At 44.8% G+C, this 12,941-nt stretch overlaps 1 long non-coding RNA gene across 1 annotated transcript; it reads right to left on the bottom strand.

Moving 5' to 3' along the window:
* Positions 1 to 1,122: 1,122 nt before the first annotated feature.
* Positions 1,123 to 12,469, bottom strand: LOC120102882 (uncharacterized). Its single transcript, XR_015620232.1, has 2 exons — positions 12,162 to 12,469; positions 1,123 to 1,492 (listed from the first exon to the last, which is right to left on the bottom strand). It is a non-coding gene; the product is annotated as an uncharacterized LOC120102882 (long non-coding RNA).
* Positions 12,470 to 12,941: the final 472 nt, after the last annotated feature.

Genomic DNA, 12,941 nt, shown 5'->3' with positions numbered 1-12,941 from the left:
GAAACACCTTTTCACAATCTGAAATCTACTCTAAATAAATTCCCTCAGTCCCGACCCAGATCAAGTTTATTACCCTTTCTTCTGATCCCTCTGCAGCTTGCACAGACAGTTTAACCTAATGTCCACTGACTTGCAGCAGATATTCAAATTATTTTTTTCCCAGGGTCTTCTTTCTCACAAAGCTTGGTTTTCATTGGCCTAACAATGTGCTTGTGTGTTCCTCTCAGAAGGAACTACAAAGAGCTTTCTGGTGTTCAGAGGCCCTAATTACACACCATTCATGGGACTGTTCAAGAAGTCCCATCATTAGGGGTTGGGGATTTAGCTCAGTGGTAGAGCGCTTGCCTAGCAAGCGCAAGGCCCTGGGTTCGATCCCCAGCTCCGGAAAAAAAAAAAAAGAAGTCCCATCATTTTGTATGAGAACAACTGAATTCCCATTACAATTGGATGTCTCTGACAAGGAGCTAGGCTAATTGAAAGTACTTAGCCATGCTTTGTCCCTCTCTTCTTCATGTCAAAATGTTGAAGGATCTGTTATCTACTTCTGTGGATCAACCTCCTGAGAGAAATCCCCAGCTACCCTGAGACCTGCCACAAAATTAACTGGGACTCAGGTGTAGCTATAGCTGTCAAAGTCATGGTGAGGGAGGGCTGAGCAGGTTTTAAAGAACAATCTGTCTGTATTGGGAACCAAGGAGACTGTTCAGTGAGCAAAGCATTTGCCCTAGTGGTGTACATGGGAGTCCAGCACTGGGACAGCAGAGATATGCAGATCACTGAAGCTTAGTGGCCAGCCAGGCTGACCTAATTGTGAGCCCTGGGTCCCAGTAAGAGATCATGTCTCAAAAAAACAAAAACAAAAACAATGTGTGTAGTTTGAAAAGAATGACACCAAGGCTGACCTCTGCCCTCCATATTCACAAATACACACACACACACACACACACACACACACACACACACACACACACAAGAGCTCACGTGACCACACACACAAACCCTACCTTGCATACCCCAAGCTGGCTTTCTGCCCTTCAAAACTATCCCGAATGTGTCTGTTCCAATGTGTCCTTGAACTTACATGGCCGGTAAGGCCAGGCACAGATGGCCTATTGCAGAAGCTAGGTTTGTTACGTTTCTTAATACATTCCTCAGAAGCAGATGTGGGGGTATCACAGAAGGGTACCACTGTGCCTTTATGTCTTCAACACCGTGAATTAATGAAACAGTGTACACATCACTCCAGAACAACCATTTGGAGGTGGCTTCTGGACTTCCCAGGCTCTCATAGCATCAAAATTCCAGGGTCTTTTCACTGATGGATGGAGATAAAGTAAAAGGATGAAGCTGCTTTGGTAGCTTGGGGCAGGTGGTGGCAGGTAAGGGATGGCCAAGTGTTTCTTGGTGATTCCATAGATGATTTCAGCCAGAGGAAGGGGACGATCGCAGCCTGGTCTCTAGAGCTCTTGTGAGATTCATGTTGACAGTCATCCTGGGAGGGCAGAGGTGAGAGTCATTGCCTATGATACCAAAAGCATTATTGAAACCCTAATGCTGAGCTGTGGGAAATGGAGAGGAGGGGGCAAGGTTGGAAAGTTTGAAGTCAAAAACTCAACAGACCTAGTGAAGTATTCAAGAAATAGAGAGAGAGTCATCAAGATGAGTGTCCTGGCACATATGGCCAGATGGGTAGCGCCCATTAGCTATGACAAGGACTAAAGCAGAAAGGGGCATTCTCTGGAAACAGGAGGTGGGAGTACTAGGTGACTGATGGGTTTTCAGAGAAGAGGCCCTAGGCAGCTTCTGTGTGACTGTGGATAGTGAACCAAAGTTTAGGGCCAATGTGGGGGCCAGAAATGCAACAAAGGACTGGTAACCCTAATATAAAGAATGCACCTGACCAGAGGGAGTGTAGAAAGAGATCAGAGGAGCCTCAGAGGCCCTGGGAAGGGGAGAGGAAAAGAATTGTGCAAAGCATGTCAGACATTAACAAGGGATGAAGAAAGGGAGGGGGACTGTGACAGGGTCCTTCTGAGACTGTGAGAATTGCCTAGCACAACCCCTGGTACACAATGTCCTGACTGTAATAGTCTTCACACCAGGATACGTGACATTCCCAGATCCCCAATGGTTGCTTCAAACTGCAGGGTGGGGCCTATGCCTAATATATTTTAATTATACATATACTCATATACATATATACATGCACACATGTATACACATGCACATACACATACATATATATGGAGATACATGACAAACTTTAGCTTACAAAGTAGTCATATTAACAACAGCTAATAAAATGAACAAACATATCAATAAATATAATCGAAGTTAAGTAAGACCTAAGAATGATAGCTTGACCTCCTGAACTTTCTATTTAATGTTTTTGGACATCGATTGAGTAAAGATAATTGAAAGTATCCAAAACAAAACCACGGGTGATGGGTGTTACTCCTACTTCAACACATACAATTTTATTTTCCTTAAGTTTTTATTTTTTCGGTGTTGGGTCTTGAACCTAGGCCTTGTGCATGCTAGGCAGGTGCTCTATCACTGAGCTATATCCCCAGGGCTCCCATCCTTTTCGGGGCAGGGTCCTGCTATAAGGCCTAGGCTTGTCTTGAACGCTCAGTGCTCCCAGTTCAGCCCTCTAAGTGTTCAGATTGCAGGTGTTCACCACCAAGCCTAGCTCCGTGGTTGACACTTTTTCACCAAACCAGAAATAATTCAAACAGTAAGAGAGAGCTCTCCCTCGTCTGCATTCTTCTTTCTTTAGATAGTCTATTTACTGGCATTCTCATCTTCCAGATGAGGGAGTTAAGCAGAAAGGCCAGTTAGAGTGACTCATACTCTAGCTTATGCATGGAGACACAGAGCACAGGACAGCAATCCAGAGTCCACTCCACATAAATGACACTTGAGTACCTTCCAAGCCCCACCTCCCTGCTTTCCCCCTGCTGGTGCTGCCTCTGTAGGTGCCAACTGGCCCTCCAGGGGCATCCAAGGTGGCTGGCTCCTTTGACCCAGCGCATCTTGATTTCGGGTCATGTCAAAAGGCTCCTGGCTGCTAAGCTATGATTGCAAAACTACTTCTGATGATTTAACTGTAAATGAATCTGAAACATACGGACTGAATTTCTCTTGAACTGCACACCAAAATTTTCATCTGATTAGAAATTTTGAGAGTCTGTGTTGAAAAATCACAAGGAAAAAAATGAAGAAGAAGAAGAAGGAGGAGGAGGAGGAGGAAGAGGAGGAGGAGGAGGAGGAGGAGGAGGAGGAGAAGAAGGAAGAAGAAGAAGAAGAAGAAGAAGAAGAAGAAGAAGAAGAAGAAGAAGAAGAAGAAGAAGAAGAAGAAGAAGAAGAAGAAGAAGAAGAAAGTGGTAATTCAGTGGAGGTCAAAGGAGCATGAAAAGAGAGCAGCTGGTTTAGAAAGAGCACTCTTGATGCCTCCCAGTCCAGGGTTAGGGAGCACTCCCTCAGGGGGCTCAACAGCTCCCAGTCCAGGGTTAGGGAGCACTCCCTCAGGGGGCTCAACACCTCCCAGTCCAGGGTTAGGGAGCACTCCCTCAGGGGACTCAACACCTCCCAGTCCAGGGTTAGGGAGCACTCCCTCATGGGGTTCAATCCCTCCCAGTCCAGGGTTAGGGAGCACTCTCTCATGGGGTTCAATCCCTCCCAGTCCAGGGTTAGGGAGTGCTTCCTCAGGTCTGTAAATGTTTTCCATATCTCACCAGGGGCCCAGTTCTGCTAGGACTGACAGGTAGGTCTACCTGTCCCAGAAGTCTCAAAAATGGATGCTAACTGAAGAGAAAACCTTTAATCATACAGTCCTTCATGTACCTACATACAAAGTGTATGTGCAAGGTGTGTATATGTCAGAACTTGTGTTTTCTTCATCAGAAATATAAGTCTATATCCTAATTACAAATACAGTGATACAGAGATACACTTAAGTGACAAAAATACAGAGCATCACTACATCACTACTCTCTCAGGAAAGGGCATAGATAGATAGATAGATAGATAGATAGATAGATAGATAGATAGATAGATAGATAGATAGATAGATACAGACAGACAGACAGACAGACAGACAGACAGACAGACGGATGGATATGTGTGTGTGTAGATGTGATAGATTTTAAATTATACAACTATATGTTATGTTTATTTTATAGAAATAATGAAATTTCCATATATGCTATGTATTCTACATACCCATATTCCCAAACTGGTTGTGTTGTCTTTTGGTTTTTTTAGATAGTGTTTCATGTAACCCAGGCTGGCCTCAAACTCACTCTGTAGTCAAGGAGGACATTGAACTTGTAATCGCCCTGCCTCTACTTCTTGAGCACTAGGATTCCTGGCATGTGCCACGGCACCCAGCTTATGTCCTTCCAGAACTCAAACTTAGCTCTTTGTACATGCACCACCAACACCCCACCAACTGAGCTAACACAAGCTCACTGTCTGTTAACAGAAAATGAAATAAAAATTTTTAATATCTGCAATATGAAAGTACATTAGTCTTAGAGAAAACACAAAAAGAATGGAAGTTTGTAGGAGATCAGTGGGGGCTGAGTAAAGCTGGCCTAGCTTCAAAACTCTAATCTTAAGAGGAGGCTGAGGGTAGCTATTTAGATTTGATTGGGACTGTACTTCTTATGGCCCAGAGCCAATCTATCACAGAGGATAAGAACCCTCAGCATGTCTAAGCTGAATAGTCAGAGGAAATCTGTCACCATGAAGAGCACACAGGTCATTGGCACCTTCACAGCTGGCACCTGTGAGCGAATCTTCTTAAAACACCCATTTCGTGTACCTTTGTTTACCCCAGACTTCTTCCAGTGAACCTGAAGAGTCCTTCAACCAAATAAACACAAAGGTCACTTTTGCCAGAGAAATGTCACCATCTCAGAAACTTTGACTACAAGCTGGGGACAGTGGTGTAAACATTAATCCCAGCACGCGAGAGGTGGAACTAGGAGCTCAGAGTCATTCTGATACATGGTGAACGTCAAAGGTAGCCTGGGCTATGAGAACATGTCTCAAAAAATTAATCAAAATAACTAATCCCTTAAAAAAATAAAAAGGAACGCCTTGCTGAGATCAATTATGAAGGTCTGAGAGCCTCAACTGGTGAGCCTGGTGGTAGCGGTAGTAACGGTGGTGGTTTTATTTTCTGTGTTCCTCTTTCCTCCCTAGCACATTCTACAATCCGTATCTGTTTTCTTTTCTTTCCTCTCCCAACCCCTTGGTGCTATTAGGAAATAGTTTTGGGAAACACTTGCTCAAAACACAGCAGCAGAAAATGGGTGAGCAGCCAATGCCTTTAAGAAAAAGCATTTGGCAGCTCTGAAACCAATGACCACACTGGTACAGCCTGCGTTGGTCAGGGCTGCAGATGTCAGAGCCATGCATTCAGACACACGCACAGCCACAGCCTCTATGCCAGTTCCCCCACCTCACCTAACACTGTCAAACTCTTATGTGGAGATGATGGAAACGTCACTCAGCCACCGCCTTTTTCTCCAAGTGCAGGTGGGGCCCTGTAGGCCACCATCCAGTTGTTAGTAACTGTGGAAATCCCTTGACTGGGTCTACATACACTGGACTCTTCCCTGCGTGTCACAAATGTCTGTCTTTCTAAGCCCTGCCAGTAAAAGGAACGAAGAATCCTTGCCAAGCCTGCGAGGGCATGGCTGTCGACTCTGCCAGGAATCTGCCAGTTCTTCTGGCTCAAGGCAACAGTTAACCCTTGACAAGGTTCAGGAAGTGAGCAAATCCATTGCCAGGGACAAGCACTGACTCGGGAGTTAGCATCAATTCAAACTTCAGCCCTAAAGCAGAAGGGGCCATGGGCAAGTGTTGAACTTTGGCTGTGGCTACTCACCTGAAAGGCGGATTCGATAATAATTAGAACTATCTTAGAAATACAGTATCAGGACAAGATGTGCTAAACAAGACAAGGATTTAGCACAGTGCTTAATGCACAGTGGATTCTCAATAAATGGTAGCTATCGTTGTTGCTTTGTTGTTAAATCTAACTCACTAAAATAAACTAGAAAAGCAGCGGCATTCCATTTTTTCCTGTTGATACTACAGAAATGTACTAACTATGTATACATGTGCATATGCAGACCTACACACACAAATACATTCATACATACACACACATGCACATATACACATACACATAAATACCATTTGAACACATTCGCCATAGAGACCCCAGCCTAAGCCATTCTATACTGGTTTCCTTTGCTTACTATGTCTTCTTGACTCAGTTTTAACATTGAGCTAGCATTTGAATTTGAATGGGGACAAAAGGCCCAGGCACCCACAGTCTTCACAGGACTTCAGTGGCCACCTGTCCTCAGCAAAGTGGGCATGGGTTAGTTCTGATTTCAGGACCCTGGTAAGGATCTATGGAAGGATGGCTATTGTTGAAGATATGCTTGAAGACAGATGAACAAATGACCAGTGGGTTATCAGTCAAAGACTTTCTAGGAGGAAATAATACTGCCCTGGGAACTGCTCCCTGGATGACACTGTCCCTCTAGACCCAAGCAGAGGTAGGCTATCCAACCGGAAGCACACAGTCACTCCATCTTCAGCATGGACTTGTGTGAGTGCTGAAATCTGAGCACTCCTGAATCCAAAGTGTGTTCAGCTATAGGTCAACATGTACAATGTCACAATGGCCAGCCTTGAGGTGATAAAAAAAAACAAAATTCAGTGTCTGATGGAACCAGGCCAGCATGAAAGCCACACATGAATGACCCAGAGAAAACAGCCCCTTTGACTAGTTTTAGAATCCACCTCCCTACCTTACAACAAAAGGGTGGTGGGACCCAAAGAGAAAGGACCTAAAACAGAAAAGAAAAGGAGTCCCATAATTCATATGCTGATCTAAATCCTCTATGTACGGTCTCAGAAGGTTGATAATATTACCTTCATTGTCTATCTGGAGATGTCAAAGCTCAGAGAAGGCCAGCAAGTTCCCCAGGACACTGGTATAGCCACTCTGTTTCGAGAATGGGAGCCAGGCATAACCTCACACGCTCATAATGTCAGCACATGGAGACAGAGGCAAAAGGGTTGCCAAATTTTCGAGACTAGTCCAGTCTACAAAGTAAGTTCCAGGCCTGCCGGGGCTACACAGGAACACCATCAAAGAAAAAAAAAGCCAAGGATGAGAGTTGAACCAAAGTTTGCTGATGTGCAAAACTATGCTCTCGCCTTTGAACCATGCTATCTCTCTCTGGCACGCTCTGATGAAATAATCCAGCAGCCCCACTTCTCATCCAAGATTTGGATGAAATCAGAAGTGGCTTATTTCACTATCAATTGGCAGCAGTCCTTCAGAGACATTGAGGTCCCTGAAATGAAAATCTCATCCATGGATTAACCAGAAAGATCTTGCTTCCTTGAACACGGCATCTCACAGCCAACAGCTCAAAGCATGGGCATGGGCAGAGCCCTGTTCAAGTAGAGGGCTCTAAGAATTGATTGGTTGTGGTCTCTCTAGCAAACAACACCAGCAGATGCTGTGAATTAGAGGTTTTCAAGGGCCCCACAACTGCTCTTATTTGCTTTTAGGTTTTGTGATAAAGACCATGACCAAAGCAACATCACCATGGGTTTCTTTCACCTTATACTTCTGTGGTAGATAGGTACCTGGATGCTGGGACATGTTGCTTACTGGATTGCTTTCTGCTAGCCTTTTAAAAGACCCTGCACAGGCCCACCTGCCTAGGGATGGTGCCGTTCACAACAGACTTGGCCCTTCTACACCAATCACTAGTCAAGATAATTCCTAAAAATGGAAAGCCCCTGAGTCTGATATTGAAAAAGAAAACACAGTTCAAGCTTCTTATAGCAGATTGAACTAGCTTGGACCTTCAGGTGTACCTACCTTATGTTTACATATACAAAATGGGAACAGCACCAACGTACTTTAGAAATTGTAGTCAGCGTTAAAGAAGATATTGATACTACACACGCACTGTGGAGTCTGGCGCCTCATAAATGTCAGGACATTACAAATCAGCATAGCAATGGAGATTCAGCATGTCCAACAAAAACGTCCTGATCCAAGCAGGCTGTGTTGATTTGAGTGAGATGTGTCTCTCGCAGTTTCGGGAATCTGAACATTTGGCCCCCAGTTAGTCTTAGCCACACTGTGTGAAGAGGTGAGGACGCCTTGCTGAAGGAAGTGTGACACGGGTGGTGGCTGAGAGACATTCTAGCCTTGCTCCACTTCCAGTTGACTCTCTCTCTCTCTCTGCTTCATGCCTAGAGTTAAGGGTCTGATCATGTCTCAGCCTCCTGCCCCACTGCCGTGCTTGCTTCCATGCCTCCTTGCCATAAAGGACTCTTACCCATCTGGAGCCATAAACCCAAGTGAACTCCTTCCACTATAAGTTGCCTGACCATGGTGTTTTATCACAGCAATATAAAAGTACATCCATGAATACAGTTTGGTACCCCTGACCCTGAATTGTCCCATCCATACACCCCCTTTGGAGTTTCTGGCTATACCTTCACCCACAGATACTGCTAGCCTTCTATGGGAATCAGGTAGCTGCCCCTGTGGAATCCTGCCTCACACTTTCTCAGGACACTTCAGAGATGGGCGTGGGTCTTTTTTGCTCAAACAATCTCCTATTGCCTCTTCAATCTATGGACCTACTACTTGGGCCAACATCTCTTGCATTTATGAGACTCATTCCATGTCAAAAATAACAATGTAGACATCCCTACACCTGCCACATGCATCTTTACTAGCAATATTGACTACTGTACACTGGCTTTAAAATTTAAGTTGAATGCATAGAGTAATTTTGTGTGTGCGTGTGTGTGTGTGTGTGTGTGTGTGTGTGTGTGTGTGTGTGTGTGTGTAGGCTGAAGGAAAATGTCCAGTATCTTCATGGATCACCCTCTATCTTATTATTCAGTGAGGGGTGTCTCTCACTGAAGCTCACCAATTAACTAAAGTAGCTGGAGAGCAAGTCCTCCTGAAAACATCTCCCCAGCTCTGAGATTACAGATGAATTCTCTGTACACACACTCTTTATCCCCCTCCCATACACTAAACACTACTACATGGGATGCTAAATTAGGTCCTCATGACTACAGAACCTTCCCTTTACCATCTCCCAAACCAGCCCTGAGAAAACTTTAAGTCAGAGGACCTTACACAGAGAGGTTCAGAATCTTCTCTCCTTCTGGAGAACGAGCAGCTCTGTCAAAGTTGGAGTTAGAGCTGCTGGCTGTTGCTGCTTCCTTTCTTTAGAACTCAACCACCAATCAACATTACACGTGCTCCCTCTGGGCTTTTTGCTGTTTTTCTCTAAATAAACCCTCAAGACATGGTTTTCTCAACACTTCCCTAAGCTACAATCATGAGCCTTCTCAGGTCAGAGACCCAGAATCATAGAATATAGGCAAATAAAAGATAAAAAGGGGAATGGATACAGAAAATGTGGTACATCTACACAATGGAATATTACTCAGCTATCAAAAACAACGAGTTTATGAAATTCGTAGGCAAATGGTTGGAACTGGAAAATATCATCCTGAGTGAGCTAACCCACTCACAGAAAGACATACATGGTATGCACTCATTGATAAGTGGCTATTAGCCCAAATGCTTGAATTACCCTAGATCCCTAGAACAAAGGAAACTCAAGACGGATGATCAAAATGTGAATGCTTCACTCCTTCTTTAAATGAGGAAAAAGAATACCCTTGGCAGGGAAGGGAGAGGCAAAGATTAAAACAGAGACTGAAGGAACACCCATTCAGAGCCTGCCCCACAGGTGGCCCATACATATACAGCCACCCAATTAGACAAGATGGATGAAGCAAAGAAGTGCAGACCGACAGGAGCCGGATGTAGATCGCTCCTGAGAGACACAGCCAGAATACAGCAAATACAGAGGCGAATGCCAGCAGCAAACCACTGAACTGAGAATAGGTCCCCCGTTGAAGGAATCAGAGAAAGAACTGGAAGAGCTTGAAGGTGCTCGAGACCCCAAAAGTACAACAATGTCAAGCAACCAGAGCTTCCAGGGACTAAGCCACTACCTAAAGACTATACATGGACTGACCCTGGACTCTGTCCCCATAGGTAGCAATGAATATCCTAGTAAGAGCACCAGTGGAAGGGGAAGCCCTGGGTCCTGCTAAGACTGAACCCCCAGTGAACTAGACTATGCGGGGAGGGTGGCAATGGGGGGAGGTTTGGGAGGGGAACACCCACAAGGAAGGGGAGGGGGGAGGGTGATGTCTGTCCGGAAACCGGGAAAGGGAATAACACTTGAAATGTATATAAGAAATACTCAAGATAATAAAAAAAAAATAAAATAAAATAAAAAAAATAAAAAATAAAAAAAAAAGATAAAAAGGGGAACAAGACTTAGGGAGATTCAAGCAAAGCAATAGTTTTAAGTCATCACGTCCTGGGAGCACTAGGCAGGATTGAGTGATGGGTGCAGTAGTGTGTATCTGGGCATCTTCCGTCTCACAAAGTCCATCCTCTGAAGAGAGAGAATGAAAAATGTGGCGGAAAGAAAGGGAGAGAGAAGAGAGAGAGGAAAGAGGAGAAGAGGGAGAAAGAAGACGGGGAGAGCGAAAGAGAGAGAGGCAGTGAAAACCCACCAGCCTGCCTAATGATGAAGTTCTGATCTTCCAAGGGTGTTCCACAAGCCACTGAACAACGCTGTGAAGCCCGTACTACACTGAGGCTACAGGGCATGCATGCCCTGAGAGTGCTAGGGTAAGGCCTGGTGCCAGTCAGCAGAGATATTTACATTACAGATCACCCCCACCCCCGTGACCCCATTGAAATATACAAGAATCCAGAGTGAGTAACAAGAATAGCCTGTGCTGTGCGTAGACAGATTGAAGCTTCAGGAATTAGATAGGTTGTCCAAATTCTTAAAGCCTGAGAGAGGCAGGACACTCTTTAGGGAACTCAGACTGTCATTTCCATGAGTTAAAGAGCCCATGCCTCCACTGGGCCTGAAACCCCAGAGACTCTGACCAGGCTGACAACAGGAACCATTGGACATTCATCTTGTGGGGAACACCCAAGGGGAGATGCTGGACCCCAGCCTCCAGTGAGACTTCGAGACAAAACTGGAGCTGCAGGTCTGGAGGTCATCTCTTCACCTTATGCCCTATCTGTGTACTGTGGGAAAAGTTATTTAACTTCCCTCTGCCTCTGTTTTCTCTTTACAACTTCCCTGTGGCATAAAGGAGTGTTGACAAAGCGTGAGGTAAAGGGCCTGTTAGATATGTGACATGTGACACTGTGTCAGGCTAGGCCACATTTGTTCTCAACCTTGCTAATCCTCCTAATTTTAGTATGCTCTATAGAGACTAGGCCTCAGCTTCCAGTCAGCCTGGGAGAGAGGCTGAACCTGGCACAAGATTCCTCTCATGTAGCTGGGGCTCTCCTCTGACAACACCCCCCAGTTTCAGTACATGGTCCTGAGGTACCAGGTCTTGTGGGCAGATCCAAGACCGGACACACCTCATTACTTATACTGAGACAACATATGATTCTGCCTATTGCTTTTTTGCTATTACAGCCCAGAACTAACTTAGCCCACAGGTTTCATAGTGTATTCTGGTATCTTCAAACACAAGCCACTAGAAGCACAGTGGGAGACAGTGGTGACAGTGGGTTGGGGGAAGAGCTTCTTAGGTAAGACTGACACATGGCATCCTCAGGTCACACAACTAAAAGCTCACTGGGAAACAGCTCGAGAACGGTGAGAGTGATAACAGCAGCAGCAACTGCAAGAGTGAAAAAAGCACACTGTGGAGAAGGCAGTAAAACCCAGACCTAAGCTGTATGCTGGGAACTGGGAACCACAGAAATTTGAGGCTATGGAAGACCCCCTCTGCACATCTTCTGCTGTGCTGTAAGGGCTTAAAGTTTAGAGCATGGTTTTAGATGCATAATTCATGTGTGCCTAAGGCAACTCTTCCATGTACTAGCTGGGTGACCTTGAGCAGACAATCCCTGACTTTATAGGCTGTCAGCCAATTAATCTAAATTAAACTCTTGGCAACGTTGAGTGAGTTAAACATAAACGACGACAGTTGTTGCACTCTGGAGAGGGCTTCGGATACGAACTAACCTTCGGATTTCCCAACCTCAGCTACCAGAGCTCCCTGCCTCGATTTCCCTATCTTCTCATGGTTTCTCCACACTCTTCCTCTCAACTTGCCCCAGGACTTCTCTGCTCATTGTCCTCCAATGTTCATAGAAGATTCTAGGTTTTCACAAGCCTATGTGCCTCCTATGGTCTCAAGCAGGGAACACTACACTTCCCAAGGAACTCTAGTTCATCTTTTCAAACCACTCCCCTGTCTTTTGACTCCTCCAAATGGTCAGAAGCTTCTTAGCAGCAGTTAGAATCACCATCCTAGAACCCCAGCACATACTGGCCACAGTCTTAGCTCTTTCTAGCTGGTTCTTCCTCTAGAATCTTGCAGACAATGATGTGGAATTTTGAATCATCAAAGGCAACATGATATCTGGCAAACAGCCTAGTATTCTCTATTGTTGAATGAATGAATGAATGAATGAATGAATGAATGAATTTCTGCTTGTCTTCCCTCTACACTCAGCAATATTTCTGACTCTACAAGGTCTTTTGACTCTACCTGAAGCCAGAGTACAGGGCTTGGCTTTCTAAGGACTGTTCTGTAGTTGGCTCTGGCAATTAGAATGAATTTCCATTATTCGTGTCCATTAAAAATGGCCTGTATAAGAGAGAGGACTTCCAAAACGTTTATATGTGACAGTGTGTATCTCATTTCTTTGTGGTTAGGAAGCAAGATGGGTTGTTTACTAAGAAGTCAGAGATAGCTTTCAACTTCTAAAGAGCTCCAAAAGCAAGACTTTCTAGTTTTCA

The sequence above is a fragment of the Rattus norvegicus genome, chromosome 5, assembly GCF_021556685.1.
Source record: "Rattus norvegicus strain SHRSP/BbbUtx chromosome 5, alternate assembly SHRSP_T2T, whole genome shotgun sequence".
Lineage (NCBI taxonomy): Eukaryota > Metazoa > Chordata > Mammalia > Rodentia > Muridae > Rattus > Rattus norvegicus.
This window is presented reverse-complemented; position numbering and strand designations above follow the sequence as displayed.